Consider the following 18885-nt stretch of genomic DNA (forward strand, 5'->3'; position numbering starts at 1 on the left):
CGATGGAATTCATGTCGGACAATCTGGGTGGCCAAATCATTTCCCGAACTGACCAGAATGTTGTTCAAACCAGTCGCGAGCAACTGTGGCCCGGCGACATTGCTCATTGTCATTGGTAACATGAAGTCCATCAACTGCTGCAAATGGTTTCAGTTCGTTCAGCGGCACCAGAGGATCCAGTCTATTCATGTAAACACAGCCCACAGTATGAAGCCACTAGCAGCTTGCACGGTGCCTTGTTGACATTCACGGTCCATGGCTTCGGTAGGTTTGCGCCACACTGGAACCCTACCATCATCTCTTGCCAACTGAAATCGGGACTCACCAAGCCACGGTTTTCCAATCGCCTGGGGTCCAGCCCACACTGTAAAGAGGCAAGGAGAGACGCTGCAGGCGATGTGGTGTTAGCAAAGGCACTCACGTCGGCCGTCTACTGCCCTAACCAATTTATGCCAACTCCGTCGCACTGTCTTAACGAATACGTTCGTCGTACGTCCTACACTCATTTTGCGATTATTTCACGCAGTTTTGCTTGTCTGTTAGCACTGACAACTACCCAAACGCTGTTGCTCTCGGTCGTTTAGCGAAGGTCGTCGGCCAGTGCGTCATCGGTGGTGAGAGGTAATGCCTGAAATCTGGCATTATCTGCACACTCTTGACACTGTACATCTCTGAATATTGAATTCCCTAACGATTTTCGAAATGGAATGTCTCATACGTCTACTTATCATTTGGCGTTCAACTCCGTGAATTCCCTCGCGCGGCCTTGATCACATCGGAAAACTACAAATGACAGTTCCGCCGATAAATTTCCCTTTTATACCTTGTGTTTGCGATACTACCGCCATCTGTATATTTGCATATCGCTATCCCATGACTTTCGTCACCTCAATGTTTACAGTCATGAGGCGAAACATTCCGTACACCAACTTAATCGCGTGTTAAGACCCTTTTTCATCGGAGTGCTGGAGCGATTCTTCATGACGTGGATTCGCCAAATTCCGGAGGTGTGTGCTGCCTGGTGTCTACGGACGAGTCACACAATTCCAGTGAAGTAATGGCCGGTGGTCTAAAGGCTCGAAACTGGCACCCGATAGTACACCGCAAGTTTTCTGTCGGATCAGATCAGGCGAATTTGGACGCCCTGACATCAACGTGAGTTCACTGTCATCCCCTTGAAATCACTGTAGCACGATCCTGGCCTTGCGGCATGGACAGTTACATTGCTGGAAGGCGGTTTCGCCGTGCCGTTCTACAACACATACGAATGGTTGTATCGTATTAAGTAAGCAGTCCACTTATTCCTTCTCCGCTCTATTTCTTCGGCATTTCTTTGCAAGACTCACTGATTGGTAGGTTTATCAGTCCACTTTAACACGCCTCCAGCACCATACCTAAAGTGTTTCAAAAAATTTCATTCCAGTTTTGCCTGAGGTCCATGTTTCACAGTCATACAGTGTTATGCTCTAACTGTGGCTCTTAACCACCTCTCACTTCAGTATTTATTACCTTTGTACAAAGCATTTTTCTTCTGTTCACGAACGTTGCTTTTGCTACTCTTTGTTTCATATCGTCTTCTCTACTTCAGTCTTCCGTTATCTTACTTTCTAAGTGTTTGTGTGATCTTCCTTGTTTCGTTTTATTTTCTTTCCCATAATTCTGATGTTTATTTCTTCTGGTTCCGTAGATCACACGAGGGTTTCTGTCCGTTTTTTGAGTTAATTTCCATTTTTTTACTCATCCCTTTTCATGTATCCATAACTTTTAAGATTCTTTGGACATAATTTCATCCGGAGCTAGGAGAGCTCCGTCAGCTGCAGGGTTCAACAAGTGTCTCTTCCATTTATACTGATTCCTGCACTCGTTTATTGCCTGTTCTATGAGGACGTGGAATAGATGTCCGATAGAACGTACACCATCTTCATGCAGTTAAGGCTAACCGGCCATTGACCTCCTCCTGTGCGGATGCATACGTATTGCCCGAACTCTTACGGGACTCGGTAAAATTGTCTGCCGCGAGTAATGAGTGTAATGGGCAGGGGCACTACGAATGTAATGTGTGGACATTAAGTTGGCAATGTGGGTCTCACGGGGAGCGTGCAAGGGATAAGTCCCTGCAGTCGCACTATCCTCTGTGTCCTCAGTGGCTCAGATGGATAGAGCGTCTGCCACGTAAGCAGGAGATCCCTGGTTCGAGTCCCGGTCGGGGCACACATTTTCAACTGTCCCCGGTGAGGTATATCAACGCCTGTCGACAGCGCAGGGTCTTGATTTAATCATCAATTCATTATAGAGCGCTGCAAGGTCACCGATGAACAGATACCATCTTCATATAACTGTTCTGGTTCGCAATAAAACATTTTCATATATTGTTTCCAGCTGTAAGTTACTTGCCCATTTTCCATAAGTATTCTTCCTTTCTTGAAGCAGATTGAATTGCTGTCATCTTTTCGTTTTCCAAAATGCTTTCTTATCTCGTTATGTTCCTTTTAACTCTCTCTCTCTTTTTTTTTAATTCACACATTTTTCTGTAACTTTTTTGCTTCCGTGTTAATAAGTTTCTTACTTTATTGTATTCTGATTCATCTTCCGCTTTTCACTTCCTTCTTAGTACTTTTATTGCTGTTGTTCGCTCCTTTACCCAAAGTTTCTTTCCTTCTTTTGTGAGAGACTTATTGTGTCGTTTGCTGCAGTTATTACTGTCTTTTAGATTTTCCCAGAAGAGGTTTCTTGTGTGCCTACATTGTCTTCCAGTTATAATTTTACATCATTTTTGTAATTCTCCCTATCGCTTAAAATTTTTAATTTGTCTGTTGTTCAGTTCTCAGGTTTTGGTTTCAATGCGTAATTTACTGTTGTAGTTTGTATTGCACTGCTAGTGAGTTATGGTCGCTGCACGTATTATCAGCTGCAGAGCAACATTCACTTTCTGTGACTTGCTTTCTCAGCTTAAGGATCGGGAAACTACCGCCAGGACGGCTGAGAACAATTTCCGTTGTACTGGATCTCATTACATGACTTCTCTTTCGGGTTTGAATTTCCCACTATCATGACGAAGTATAATCGAAGCAGCAACATTCGTGTGTATGTTCTTCAGGGAAATAACGCAGTAGGACTGTTAAGAGGTATTTTCCTCAAATTCAGTCATAAACTTTCACAAACCCTATGAATACCATCGAAAGCGTTTATGATATTCATTTTTCCAGTGTATGAATCAGGTCATGAATTACAAACGTTTCATTGCCTTTTCAAAAGGGAATGCATTTGTAAGTGATGGTAATTTTTGGTGAATACTTCGTATCTTGCGGAGAGGAGGATGATACATCACAATTCGTTTTTTTCCCTTGTCTTTCTCTTTTCTTGTGCAGTGGAGTTATTACAGCTTTGTTACAGTTTTTGGGATTTGACTACTTCTCCAGACATTCTATAAACAAATTTTCAATTTCAGTTTGCATGAATTTTCTTCCAACTTTAATCATCTCTACTGAAACACATTTATCCTCTCGTTACTTCCCTTTTTTACTATATTGAAGTGCTTTGTCCAGGTCATCTGGCATTTCTTGCGCAGTGTCGTAACTTCCGTTAGTAGTTGTAATTTTCATTCGTCTAACGTGTACAGGGTAACAAAATATACAAATTTCGAGGAGTTGGAGATCGTCGCGGCCCTACTACATTGTTAACAAATAAGTGTCCCGAGGAACGTGCTTTGAACTGAAATGCAACCAACGCTGTTTGGGATTGGTTGCACTTGCTGCTTCGACTTCAATTATCATTCAGCTGCACCCAGTTTCCTAAGTGCACAAGTAAGTTATAGTGAACAGGCCAGGTATTATAAATTACTGTAGCTGATACGAATTGATTCTTCTATTAGAAAGTTTTTCAGAAAAGTCCATAAACATTGTTCACTGGTGCCTATTGTGAGGCTGAATCTGTATTAACAGCAAAGTGGTGCACCGATATTGCACAAAACAAAGTCTGTAGAACGATTAGTGAGCCCCTGTGCAGTATAGATAACAGACAGTAAAATTTCAAGGTTCCTGAGCAATGACGCCGCAAGTGACTCACTGTTCGACAAACGAAGCATAAGTAGCGACTGTTCAATGAATAATTAAAAGTTCTTACTGAACCACCAGTTGGCTGCCCGGTGTCTAAGGCGACTTGTCACCTCTCCCCTACCCGTCGGAGGTTCGAGTCCTCCCTCGGGCATGAAGTAGTGTGTAAGCTTAGGGACCGATGACCTCAGCAGTTTGGTCCCATAAGATCTTACCACAAATTTCCAAAAAATTTGAACCACCAGTTACAGATTAATAAAAGTTCAGATTGGGGGTAACTGCAGAAAAACTTTAAAATTTGACCGCCATTCAGAACTGGAAGTATTAAAAGTTGTCAGACACGCACTTGGAAAACCTGGCGAAATCCGCGAATACACCAAACGCTACATACGAAGCAGCGTTTGATTCCACTAGCACACAGCCCATTCACTCTGCCCGAGGATACAGCAGATACACCGGGTCTGGGAAGACGCTGCGTGGGGAGACCGCCCTCCCCATCCCTCCTAATTCCTCACTGCTCCCTCTCGACGTAGTACGCATTAGTGCGAGTTACAGAAGCAGGGGGAGGTGGAATGGAAGTCGAGAAGCAGTTGAGCGTTCCGCTCCTTGAAGCATAACGGTAGGACCAGAAATCGACCGTCCAGCACACGTTGCTCTAGAGACGTAGATGCGTGTGCTGTATACAGCTGCTGCTGCACATTTCCCGGGTCCACAGGGAGAAGTGCGCACACACACACACACACACACACACACACACACAGTGTTATCGACAGGACGCGCAGCCAGATACGCGGCGGCCTGTGTTCCGGGAAGTCTGCTGCCCTCTGTCGTTCACAGCTGCGTCCCCCTACCCCCTCCAATCATCACTCCCTCCCTCCCTCCTATCCGCGAGCAACCACAACGCGTCTCGAGCCGCCGGCTGACACCCTCAGCTATAGTCTGCTAAGCTGTTTTATTATTTTTAAAAAAAAAAAAAAAACCCTTGAAGCAGCCAAGGTCTGCGCCGGACGTGGTGGCACCTTTCCAGCGCGACGTGAGATGTGACGTTTAAGACTGGCTTAGTTGTCTTTCGTCGGTCGCAGCTGGAGGACTTGCCTCCCAGAGTGTGGCCAACCGCACGACGTGATCACTAGACTGCGACTGGAACGCGGTACCGGCAGTGATCGGGCGTGGGCGTGGATCAGCCGAGCGGCATCAAAGCAGCGCTTCCAATCTACTGTTTGATTACAGACTGAATCAAGGGCGATTCCTATAGCGCGATAAATATTAAAGTGTGGGAGGAGATGTAACAGTTTGCCGTGGAGGAGCGGCCAGGCCGAGGGAAATATCGAGAACCGACCACGAAAAAGGAGTCCCATTTGTCTCGTTTTGGAGACACGGAGATGACTGATGATTTTCATGTTGGCTATTCTTCGTTAAAGATAATAGCCACTAAACTTCGAAAAATCTTCTCCTGCCTCTGTTCAGTGTATATCTGACGTATCATTCCGACAACCATATGATGTGCTGCGGATCAGTACAAAACATTTTACTTTACTTTATTCTGAGTCACTCAAACATAGAAATCTTGGTGGTCTTCCACGTTATATGAACGCATCGCAAAAAGTGGCAAGAAGGAATATAAATACAGGATAAGTCAGGAGGAAAGGTATATGCTTTGAGCGGTGATAATATTAGTGATTCTGAATAAAAAATTTCATATGGGCATATGCCCTATTACGAATGGTATCCGAGATGAAACAGATTTAATGTGTATAGTTATTTATTATCTGTATTATTCAACCATCGTCATTGTTTACAACCTATTACACTAGAGTAGAGGAAGTTAAGACGAACAATTTGATATGGGGCATTTGTAGTAAATCGATTCGGGGAAACCACCTGAAATTGGCCTACAAAAGCTACCTAAGCTGCAGCGCCTGCTCGCATTGCAAGATTTTCAGTATTCTCGCGTTTTTTTTTTGCTTAAACTATTAACGCTAGAGAAAAAAGAAGTATGACTTCTTTCTACGAAATTTAATTTAATATTGTACTCAGACACGTTTTGGCTGGGGTGTGTGCGATATTCAAGAAAAAGTACCAAAGTGATACTGAATGTATCTCGGAAACCATTGGAAGTACGAAAGATTTTTTTTTCCAGACTCACCAAAATTATCCATCACGCTACTCTTGAGACTGACGACTTTGGAAAATTTTGTTATGTCCATGTAAACATTAAGAGAGACCAGTATATGGTTTGGTATAACTATTCTGTCAGGTACCGTTGCTTCATTCGTGGGCTAGTCTGTCGCATAGCGAACGAGAAAAAGACTAACGAGCAGTGTACTACGAATTGTGTGACAATAAAAATATGCAAACTTTTCTTCTGCTGTTAGCGCCATAAAATTCTTCAGTTTAGCTGTGAGAAGTTCTTCATTCTACAATAATTGTACGAGACATTATTGGCTGGACATTACATGATGCCAAGTCACAGGACACAACGTTTATACACTTTTTTTAAAGCCACCACTGTACCAGGCTTATATTTATCTACATAATCGTTCACAGTTACGTAAGCCATACTAGTTACGAGTAAAACAGCTTCATTCTAAAGAAGCCTAAAAAAGACTACTATGAAAAATCTAATTTGCAGCTTATCGCTAAAGATCTGTCTTCAGTATTTGGAAATTTGTGGTAAGGTCTTAAGGGCCCTCGGCTTACACACTATTTAATCTAACTTAAAGGAACTTACGCTAAGGACAACACACACGTCCATAACCGAGAGAGGACTCGAACTTATGACGGGGGGAGCCGCGCGGACCGCGCCTCAGACCTTTCGGCTACCCCGCGCGGCCGTCAATATTTGATGATGTTCAGCCATGTAGAATGAAGCGACAGAAAAACTTACAGCAGTACGGCGAGACATTCAATATTTGCATGAAGCTGCATAAATGATTTGGTAGGCCGGGCGAGGAGGCCATGCGGTTCTAGGCGCTGCAGTCTGGAACCGAGCGACCGCTACGGTCGCAGGTTCGAATCCTGCCTCGGGCATGGATGTGTGTGATGTCCTTAGGTTAGTTAGGTTTAATTAGTTCTAAGTTCTAGGTGACTGATGACCTCAGAAGTTAACTCCCATAGTGCTCAGAGCCATTTGAACCATTTTTTTGATCTGGTAGAAAGCGTCGGAAAATCAATATTTGAATAAAATATAGTTTATCAGTTTCAAACAACAGACGTTTAATTATTGCAACCAAATTCCGGCTTGATAGTTCTACACCTGGTATTGTCAAAACGATCCTCCTCAGAAAGAGAAAATCATTTTCTTGCCGTTCTGTGTTCAGTGGCTTTATCTGTACACACGCCACAAACGTTTCTGACTGCTTCCGCTCCTGTTAGTTCTCTGTTGAACTCAAACAGAAGAATTCGTCGGAAATGTTCCGATTTCGCCACTTGGCACTCCATTTTCTAGCGTCCACTGCTCCACTCACTATCTCCAAACGACAAAATATAAACTCAAATAGCTACAGTGAACTACAAATAAAAATGACAGGCGAAAATAAACGCATAGCCACCGGAATACCAACATGCAAAACAAAAATGCAACGAACTTATACACCAACCTAATAATCAATTTACGAATTAGTTCGTGATGCCGAAAGTAGAAGACACGTTGGAAAGACTTATATTTTAAGTAAAAAAAAAAAAAAAGTCATATCTAGGTAGTCAACAGGTTTGTCATCGCGTTTCCACCCAAATTTTTCGATGCATCCTCTTCTGAACACAACATTAAAATTTTAAAACGTTTCATGCATATTCCGTTTTCCGTCGTGTCACATTCCTCAGATTAATCTCCGTTTTGTAAAATTACAAATTTCTTCATAGAAGAGAACAGATTTTCAAAACAATATTTTTCAAGTGAATCGCATTGAATGACAGATCATTTATTTCCATTACATGCAATTATTACTACCTTCTGTTCAGTGCAGTGCAATAACTACAATACAGTACTAGAGACGATTTGTGCCTTTTGACAGACAAAACAATCCTAACGTTTTACGTCACTTTACGGACATTGCTTTCATGTCATTTGTGTACCAATGAGCACAGGATACCTCGCGGTTGCCGTGCGTCAGCTACAAGATCGCGTTGTGATGGCTTCCATTAGCTCATCACAAATCGTAGTGAAACGGTCTTGGAAGGTTCTTGGGGCTTCATTGCATCATGTTCCGTAGCATTTTGCCAATGTCTGGACCACAGAGGTTCTTTTTATTTATTATAACCGCTTTTGGTTCTCTTCGGGAACGATATTCAAATATAGAGGCGAAAAATTAAAATAAAAATTCAGAAATCTTGCGTACTATTTAATATGCGTCCTTCGTGTCGCCCTGTTCCCTTTTCTTCTACTTTTACTGTATTTATAATTGCCAGTGAAACTGAATATGTGTTGTGGGTTCAGACAATTCATTTTTCTTTAGGGCCAAATTTTGTTGTCACTGTTTTTTAAAGTACAAGGGAGATCCAATAAGCAGCTTTCCGTATTTTATAAAAAAAACTTTACGCACGTTTTATCGTGCTCAAGTGATTTTATTGATATTGTACAATGCGTCTGTTACTTCTTTACATAGTCGCCATGTTTTTCAAGAATTTTTGGTAACGTGATAAAAGTTTTTCCGAACCAGTGTTGTACCAGGTCGAGCCTTGTGCTCGTCTTGAGGAAACTGCGAGCTACCGTCAAAAGAAAGCGTCCCGGACTTCTGTCTCACCAAGTTCACTTCCTTGGTGATAACACTCTGCCCGCCGCAGTTCGAATGACCAGGCGGAACTCGGAAGATTCGACTGGGAAGTGTTCCCGCATCGTCCATATTCGCCAGATATTGGCCCAAGTGTTTTCACATGTTCCTCCAACTCAAAGGTCGTATTGGAGGTAAGTCACATCAACAGTGAGCAGGTGGTTACGAGTAAAGCACCCGAGTTTATACAGCGCTGGTTTGGAGAAACTTGTCACGTTACCAAAAATGCTTAAAAAAATCATGGCAACTATGTGGAAAACTATCAGAAGCATTGTACGAGGTCTATAAAATTATTTGAACATGATAAAGTGAGTATAATGTTTTTTTATATATAAAATAGTGAAACTTACTTAATGGAAGCCTCTTGTACACGGCACTTATTATTATTTTTACTTATTTAACTAAATATGTAAATATTTGTTGTATATACAGTGTGAATGAGGAGGATATGCAAAAATTTTAATACGTTATTCTATAAGTTCACAAAATGGTTCAAATGGCTCTGAGCACTGTGGGACTTAATATCTAAGCTCATCAGTCCCCTAGAACTTAAAACTACTTAAACCTAACTAACCTAAGGACGTCGCACACATCCATGACCGAGGCAGGATTCGAACCTGTGACCGTAGCGGTCGCGCGGTTCCAGACTGAAACGCCTAGAAACGCACACTGGCCGGCATTCTATAAGTAAAACTAAAGAAAAAAGTTCATATAAACATAGGTCCGCAAATGTTTAGTTACGGCTAATAAAAGATTTTGCCCGAAATTTAGCAACTTCGCTAATATTAAGCCATAGCAAAACTGTACGAGGTTAAAGTAAAGCACGATTTCAATTTGCTTGGCTGGTATTGATCTAGTGAATCTAATAAAACGTGTCCCGTACGTGTATCTGCAGTAGTTTTCCAGAACATTCAGAGAAACAAAGATGTAATTTTGTAAAAATTTTAGTTAATTAACTACTTGGCCCAGTTTGTTTTTTAAATTCCAGACAATTGCACAAAATTTTCAACAGAAGTTGTACAGAATTTAATTTTGGAAAAATGATGTTATAGCGTTAACTAAAGCTGTATGAACGTGTCAGATAATCTGCTTCTATTAATACCATAGCACACTCGTAGTCACGTTAAACCGGAAAAAACAAAGCCCAGTGTTAAGGAAGTTGAACAGTGTACATACAATTTCACAATAAATGTTCAAAAATGACTCGAACGAGTTCAATGTATGCGCGTGTATGAACAGATTTTGTTGCACTTTTCAGTTTCACAGGGTTGTTCTTAATTTCATGTATTGCATTCATAATGCGATCATGTAATGTCTCTCGTGTATTGACTTTGTCCTCACAAACTATGTCTTTCATCCATCCCTATACACAAAAATCCAGTGGTGGCTTTTTTTTTTTTCCTGATCTCATGTTGTTCGTAATTGTTCGTTGTGTATGTTCGCAGCGGACGTCCCATGACAACTGTTAAAGTTCATCGTTGATCCGTTCGCTCAGTTTTCTTTTTTTCTTTTCTTATTGCAGAGGGCAGCTAACCCTCTGTCGGAACACACTGAGCTACCGTTGTTTTGTTTGTTTGTTGTGGTCTTCAATCCTGAGACTGGTTTGATGCAGCTCTCCATGCTACCCTATCCTGTGCAAGTTTCTTCATCTCCCAGTACCTACTGCAACCTACATCCTTCTGAAACTGCTTAGTGTGTTCATCTCGTGGTCTCCCTCTACGCCGGCCGAAGTGGCCGTGCGGTTAAAGGCGCTGCAGTCTGGAACCGCCAGACCGCTACGGTCGCAGGTTCGAATCCTGCTTCGGGCATGGATGTTTGTGATGTCCTTAGGTTAGTTAGGTTTAACTAGTTCTAAGTTCTAGGGGACTAATGACCTTAGCAGTTGAGTCCCATAGTACTCAGAGCCATTTGAACCAATCTCCCTCTACGATTTTTACCCTCCACGCTGCCCTCCAATGCTAGATTTGTGATCCCTTGATGCCTCAGAACATGTCCTACCAACTGGTCCCTTCTTCTCGTCAAGTTGTGCCACAAACTCCTCCCCAATTCTATTCAATACCTCCTCATTAGTTATGTAATCTACCCATCTAATCTTCAGCATTCTTCTGTGGCACCACATTTCGAAAGCTTCTATTCTCCTCCTGTCCGAACTATTTATCGTCCATGTTTCACTTCCATACATGGCTACACTCCATACAAATACTTTCAGAAATGACTTCCTGACACTTAAATATATATTCGATGTTAACAAATTTTTCTTCCTCAGAAACGCTTTCCTTGCCATTGCCAGTCTGCATTTTATATCCTCTCTACTTAGACCATCATCAGTTATTTTGCTCCACAAATAGCGAAACTCCTTTACTTCTGTAAGTGTCTCATTTCCTAATCTAATTCCCTCAGCATCACCCGACTTAATGCGACTACATTCCACTATCCTCGTTTTGCTTTTGTTGATGTTCATGAGCTACCGTGCCGGGTGTTAAATCGGGCGATCTCGGTGGCTAAATTTCAGGCTAAATCTTTTATTTGCCGTAACGCCGTAACTAAACATTTGCGGACCTGGTTTTATACGAACTTTTTTTTAGTTTTACTTGTATAATAACATACTAAAATATTTGCACGTCTTCGTGAATCACCCTGTATAATGGATTTTCAATCAATGTCCGTTATTCTACGCCAACTTTTAATTTTCAAACCTTCGATAAAATGATAAAAATTACTGTTAATGGACCTGTATTTTATATACAAAACAACATAATGACGTATTATTTTGCGACTGCGTGGTTCAGTTTCATGAAATGAGTGAGAGACAGGCTGAGGGTCCTGTCAAACGCATAGACAATGACGCGACTTCGTTGTCCTCTATTGATCACGAAACCGAAGTGCTTTAATTTAAGTGTACGCGCGCTACAAGCCGTGTCAGCTACTATGCCTATTTTAATCACTGCTTTCACAAGGCGTCATATTTTGGGGTAATTTATCATAAGAGAAAAAGTATTCATTGCACGACAGCGTGTAATCAGAATAATAGCTGGAGCCCACCGAAGATCACCTTGCAGACATTTATTTGAGCAACTCGGGATATTCACAGTACCTTTGCAATACATATATTCTCTTATCAAACTTATTATTAAAATCCATCCCATTTCAAAAATAACAGCGAAGTGCATAGCTACAAAACGAGAAGAAACGACCCTCTTCACTATTCTGGGTTAAATCTGAATTTGGTACAGAAAGGGGTGAATTATGATGCCACAAAAATCTTTGGTCATTTGCCAAATGGCATTAAAAGTCTGACAGATTAAAAACAAATTAAAAGAATTTCTGAATGACAACTCCTTCTACTGAATAGATGAATTTTTAGATGTGAAGTAGTAACTGTAAAAAATAAATTGATTAGTTTGTGTAAAGAAAACTTGTGTTAAAGTGAAACGTTCCACATCATTACGAAATGTCGTATTCATGATCTGTGGAACAAGTATTTATGTATTTATGTACGTATGTATGTATGTATATGCAGGAGGATTGCAGTAGACATACTTCAGTGTCTGTTCCGCTTCATAACACATCAGAGTTATGGTAAATTCTCTGGAAGTTGATTGTATTTTCATACGGTAATTCTAACGATGATTTCTGGAGAGAAGAACTATCCATAATAAATAACAAGAATATTTGTAATATAAAAAGTGAAAAAAATTGCAAACCAAGCGAGGTGGCGCAGTGGTTAGTACAGTGGACTCGCATTCGGGAGGACGACGGTTCAATCCCGCGTCCGGCCATCCTGATTTAAGTTTTCCGTGATTTCCCTAAATCTCTCCAGGCAAATGCCGGGATGGTCCCTTTGAAAGGGCACGGCCGATTTCCTTCACGGTTCTTCGCTAATCCGATAAGACCGATGACTCGCTGTTTGGTCTCTTCCCCCACACAAACCAGTCGAAAACTTACAATGTCTAACGGGGGCCATTTCACAGCTTAAAAAAAAAAAGAGCGTCGTCTTCTGTTTAGGTGCTAGTAAGCGGACCAGATAAAAGTAATTAGTGGCACCCACTCCCACCCCTCCTCTCCCAGATGACGTGACGCTAACGCCGTGTAGCACCGCCCTCTCACCCCGACGTTCAGAGAGGAAATATGTCCAGAGATGTCTCCATACACGCCACACCCAGCTGGAGCCGCTCGTTGATCGCTGGGTCCTGTACAGCTGCCAGACCGCGCGTATGTTGACTGGTACGTTTCACCCTCTGTTCCAAACAGTCGCGGGCATTTCCCGAGGGACTGAGATGGGGTGATTTAGCGGACCGGCCGAGGTGCGGCAGGGCACCTAAGGCTTCGTTCGGTGCCTTGTGGAGACGGCTGCTGTCATCTCGAAGACGCGAGTTATGATGTTACAAAATAAAAGTGATGTTGTTATTCAATGGAAAGTTGGAAACTGAGATTTAGCTTACTGTTTTATCAACCACAATTGGCGTAAAAATCGTGGATTGACCATTGTCATAAAATATTGCATTATGAGATGTGAATAGTTTTCACTTGCAGTTTCGCGTGGGTTGAGGCAGTCACAACTAGCGTGCTATTGATTAAGAAATCGCATTGTCGTCTTTCTAATTACTTCATGATCGTAGATACGATCATACCCGGTTGTGAAGGTATTGTTATGACAAAACAATTTCATAAGGGACCAGAAAGTTCTTAAGGGCGCAAAAACAACTGTAACATCACACAAAAGGGAAATTCAATATTAAAGCTGATGCAAAAAGACGATAAAACAGTTTTCTTTTTATCAATGTAACACGCACATTGGGCTGCTGATCTCCGTGTCTGTAATCTTATCAAAATGCATAATTAAAATGAAAATAATACTGAGGAGATGATAGGAATGAGCACTGCTAAATGATTCAGTATTCCCAGAACAAATATTTATTATAAACTAAAACATATATCGTACCTTAAGCTTAGTACTACAATGACGGTAGATTTTTATGTCCGTATCATGTCCACTGAGCGCTCTTTTATATGGCCATTGTCTTCTTTGAGTCGCTCGTGCGTCGTCACGGTAAGTTATAACAGTTCATTACACTTCACTCAAACTTAGACATCACACGTTTTTATACATTTAGTAAAAAATTAGATCAGACTGCCACAGATCTGCGTCCGTCTTACTTGAGAAAAACAGTACAAGTCTTTTTAGCGCTCAAGGCTTCATTTGTTCTCCAGCGAACAAAATAGTGAAGGATCGCATATCTATCCGTATTTTTCTGTATATATTGCCGCCCAAAGACGACAAATTACATTATTTAGAAAATTCCACCGTCGCCATGCGACGCCTCATTATACATTAATCATTATTTACAAACAAGTATTTGTCTTCTGGCTGAAAGTATTAACTACTCGTATTTGCTGTTTTAATTAAGTCAAAAATAGCGAATATCACATTGCCTCCCATGAGGAGAGAGGGAATGCCGAAGGATTACCTCGATCCTCATGTCCTCATGAGATATTCGTGATTTTTTTTTTTACATAATGTTACTGGCGTACTATGTACATAAATTGAAATTACATTTATAAACATATATCAGATATTTATCACTCTTCAAAATAAAGTTTTTCATTATTTGTTCATCAGTCATTTCATTCCATAATACCAAGATTAACATTTATGTGCATATTTAAGTTTGGTTCATATTTGCTTATAACAATAAGTGAACGTTCATTTCGCTCTTCATGGGATAGAATTCAGAAATTACTTTCTCTTGAGCTTAACAACTAATACATGAGTACAGTGAGTGCTTATTTTCACTAGAGTGGACAATGTTCGAGCATCTGTTGACTCATTGTGGTTCAATTGCAGTTTAATAATGTAGCACTACACTTCGTGATGCTTTCACTTTCTGTGTTAGCTGTCTACGGCGTTCATCATGCAGTACATCTGTCCTTTCCACTGTGGTGCCAGGAATTCAAGTGGCTTCTCGGGTTTTTATTTACAATATGAAACAGAAGAAGAGGAAAATTATTAGTATAACTTACAACCTATTGGGTACATTTGTTAAGGATCGGGACTGGCCTGGAGTTTAGGGTCTTCCTATAGTGCACATTCATTTTCTTTGTCCATCAAGAGACAGGATTATAATTCATTTTAGCAGTGTTCAGGAGTGCCGGTATTAATGGCTTTAAGGTCTGAGTAATCTAACAATCTACTTCTTACTCATCTTAACTTCAACTCAAGAAAATTGCTTAATTTACGTATGAAGATGTAGTCACACAAGTGTACAAATGTCTTTCCTCCAGTATGTACGATGGAAGTCATGGCGGTTAGCAGTTTAAAGTTTGGATTGTTTCGTCACCCACACGTCAGCCACTCACAGCGGCTGCACAGTGTTGCGTGAGCTCCAACACTCAGTATCCGTTCGCGCTCAGGTTGTAACAGAGCTGCTGGTCGTCGAGTGCTCCTTTTTTTTTTTTTTTGTGAACTTCGTATCACACGAGTGCATCGATACAAACACCTCGCGCGCGTTTTCCATCGGAGGAGCCGGACACTGAAGCTGCCTCCATACTTCTCTGTCAACTGCCTCCCATGAGGCTCACAGGTAAGTGACGACGAATGTTTTAGCTGTCGCTGCACTTAGAACAACACTGAACTTTGCGCTGCACCTGTTGTCGTAGCCTTGACTTCTTTTTACACTTGCAGTACAACACTACCACTAATATACAGTGAACAGTTATTTTTATTATGCACGTCGCACTTTAGTGTGCATCTTCACACAGCATTCGTGCTTAGTTCCTTCGCCGATAGAGTTTTAGTTTACAAAACAACCAATTTTGCAGGTTTCCTCCATTGGTACAGAAAGATCGTATTTGCTGTTTTAATGAAGTTAAAAATAGCGAATATCACAGAGTCTGTGTTGAACAGTTATCACCAGGGTATGAAAGAAATGGTAACAGTCGGCCGGCCAGAAAGTTGGAATGAACATCCTGGTTAACGTTTCAGGGTGGCCTGAATCACTGTATAGACAAAACAACCCCGAAACGTCGCAGAACCGACCGCGGCCTCCACGCATAACGCCTCATTCGGCCGTCGCTGCACTGTCCGCCCCGCACAGTATGAAAAGGGTCCAAACCGCCACTCCTCGGACGGCCTTCAAGTCAGCCTGTGTCCACGCGTTGTTTGGCCCCTTGAAGACTCGCGGCTGTGTGTGACTTCCAGCACAGGCCTTCCGCGATATACCGGAGTCCTAATGTGGCCTCGTGGTGTAGCAGACAGTAAGAGCCGCTTTGCAATATCAACTGGTCGCTTAATAACATGAAGTACAGCTTCTCAGGACGGTGTCCACACAACTCGAAAGCAACTGAAATGTCGGTCCACGACGATGCCTGGCAGCTGCTCACACAGACCGAGTGGCGAGGAGCAGGGAGGGTAAAGTCGGTACACGGATCGTGCTGTCGAAAGTTAACGTTGAGCATGCTGAGTCAACGTGCTGCTGAACGCTCAGGAACGATGCGACTTACGCATACGGTACGTGGGCCCCAACGTGGTATATGCGATCGCAACGCACTCCAGCGGCTGTTGTCGGATGTTTCTAGTTCGTAAATCACACTGTTTCCTCAACAGGCGCGCGTAAAATTCCAACGTTAGCTCTATTAAAACACACGTTTCCTCTAATGTTCATACCCCAGTCACGTTGTTCTATATGTAATATACACAATTAAAAACTTCAATATGTTTCAAGACAAAAAGGAAAGTACCAGTCCAATCAGTAAGGATACAGGCTTGTAAAAGTTCCATTACAAACAGTGTGACACAAATTTGCAATAGTTCTCCACATAAGATAAACACTATTTTATCTTTCCCACATTTTAGTAAAACCCTAAGCTCATTCTTACTTGATCACTGTTCCTTCTCAGTAGCAGAATCTTTACAACATGTAAATTGCGAAACTCAAAAGAAAAATGAACAAAATATCTTTATACAAGTAGCGCAAGCTGTCCTGTAGATTAAGCCAATCGACCAAACTCACTCCTCAGAAAAAGGTAACCATATATTTACATAACATCAAATATTCTAGTATATACTTACATTAAACTAATAATAAAGCGTCAGGACCTATTATATACCCGAATGTTACGAAAAAAAAAAATATTTAGATTTGGCGGGACGCGAATCATCATCAGATCTCCTTTCTGGTCATGTTTTATCAACGCTACTCACTACGCTAAACTGCTACAATTCGTTTGTGGCCGATTCTAAGATGTTGGCACTTGCTAAATGCTTTTAATCGTAGCTATGTTACTAACTGAAATTTAATTATAACAAATTGTACCAAGAACAATGCGTTTTTGGTGGATCCCCAGTGTGTCGCTACATTCAAATGACATACTCTCATAATACGCAAGTTATAATAATTCCTTTGCCACGAATATGATATCTCTCATTAGTTTATTGCAACGAATCACGCAGTTAACAACGGGTTTTCGAGTTGTTCTCAATTTACAGGTGCTCAGAAACGGCATGTAGAAGTATAGGCTTGAACTGAATGCCAATATGGCGCCTCAGAGCTCAATGCTGAAGGGAGATGGCGTGCATGTGACGTAGGTGGCGTTGTGCTATCTGATTGGTCAACGTTCAGACTCACTCTCAGAATATCTGACATGCTAGATATTGCTCTGCACGTTCGGAAAGACTCCCGAACGTGCTATTCCACCGAGGCCGACGAGAAACACAGGCCGCGGCGCGTACGTCACGAAGGTAGTCCGGAACTCGGTCGCTCAGCTCAGCAGACAAAATGCGCTTCTAAAACTGTTAACTGGCAGCTGGGCGTGTAAGAACTAACGAGAATTGCATCTTGCACTGGAATCTACTATTATGAAGTCGTACTGATTAACAGTACTACAGCAAAATTTAATTTCAGGTCAGTACTCGATATAAATCGTATAACGGATTGTTTACTGCATTTAGTATCTTCTGCTTAACAATACTCATTACATGCTGGAAGTGGTGCCTTATGCAACTAATAATCATTTTAGCATGATTTTATTTTATTGTACGTCAAAACAGCCGTAAAAAATTATAAGTAGGCCCATGGACTTCCCATCATTATAGGACTAATAACAGTAAGATTTCATAATAGCGGATTCCAGAAGAAGATTCAGTTTTCGTTTGTACGGACACGCCTAGTTAAGAGTCAACAGGTGTAGATACGTAGTTTGTCTGGTGCTTTGAGCGAACGAGCGAGCGCAGGACTACTTTCGTGACGTACGCGCCGCGGCCTGTCTTTCTCGTAGGCCTCGTATTCCACACGACGACGTCAGAAACTCGGCACGCTCAACGCTCGGATGTACAGTCCGTGTGCCGACGGCTTAAGGCTGGCAGCTGACGGGCGGCAGGAAGGTGCAGTAGCAAAGTGGTGGCGCGAGGCGCTGCCAGGTCCACTGAGAGCGCGGCCGTGGAGAAACCTCGCGAAGGCACCGCGCCCGTTGCGTGCGGTCGCAGTGGCTCCGGTGTCGGTGGATTCCTCAACGGCCGACATCGGCCGGAGACACAGGCCTACTAGCAGGTGTTCTAGATGCTTCTGAGCAGGTGGTGTCCACGCACCCCTTAAGTCAGCTGCGGAGGCTGAGAGGAGCGGTCGGTACGAGTTTCACACCTTCTAGAGCGCTCAGAAGCGGTCAGTGTGCTGGTTTAAGGTTGTAACTAACATTTTGTTCGGAGGGCTTTTGCTCGGCGAAGGAGAGGCAGGAAATGCATCTGCTTATTGCAAATTTGGATACCTGTTAACTGACATTTTAAAACAGGTCGTACATATTACGACTCTCGTTTGTCGTCCATTTTTGTAGTTTGTTTTGCTTTTATCTGAAACATTTGACAAGGAATAGTAAATACTTTTTTACAATAACGAATAATTTGAGATTGAAATACAAATAACGTGTTAAATGAAACAACAAGTTTACTGCTAACTTTCACTGTCTATTTATCTACACGACACGTTTCAAAGGTTTATACGCCGGCCAGAGTGGCCATCCGGTTCTAGGCGCTACAGTCTGGAACCGAGCGACCGCTACGGTCGCAGGTTCGA

At 42.1% G+C, this 18885-nt stretch overlaps 1 long non-coding RNA gene across 1 annotated transcript in view; it reads left to right on the top strand.

Moving 5' to 3' along the window:
* LOC126475001 (uncharacterized) overlaps positions 1–18885 on the top strand; it is a 388440-nt gene that overhangs the window by 368577 nt on the left and 978 nt on the right. The window lies entirely within an intron of this gene.

The sequence above is a fragment of the Schistocerca serialis genome, chromosome 4, assembly GCF_023864345.2.
Source record: "Schistocerca serialis cubense isolate TAMUIC-IGC-003099 chromosome 4, iqSchSeri2.2, whole genome shotgun sequence".
NCBI classification, from domain to species: Eukaryota; Metazoa; Arthropoda; class Insecta; order Orthoptera; family Acrididae; genus Schistocerca; species Schistocerca serialis.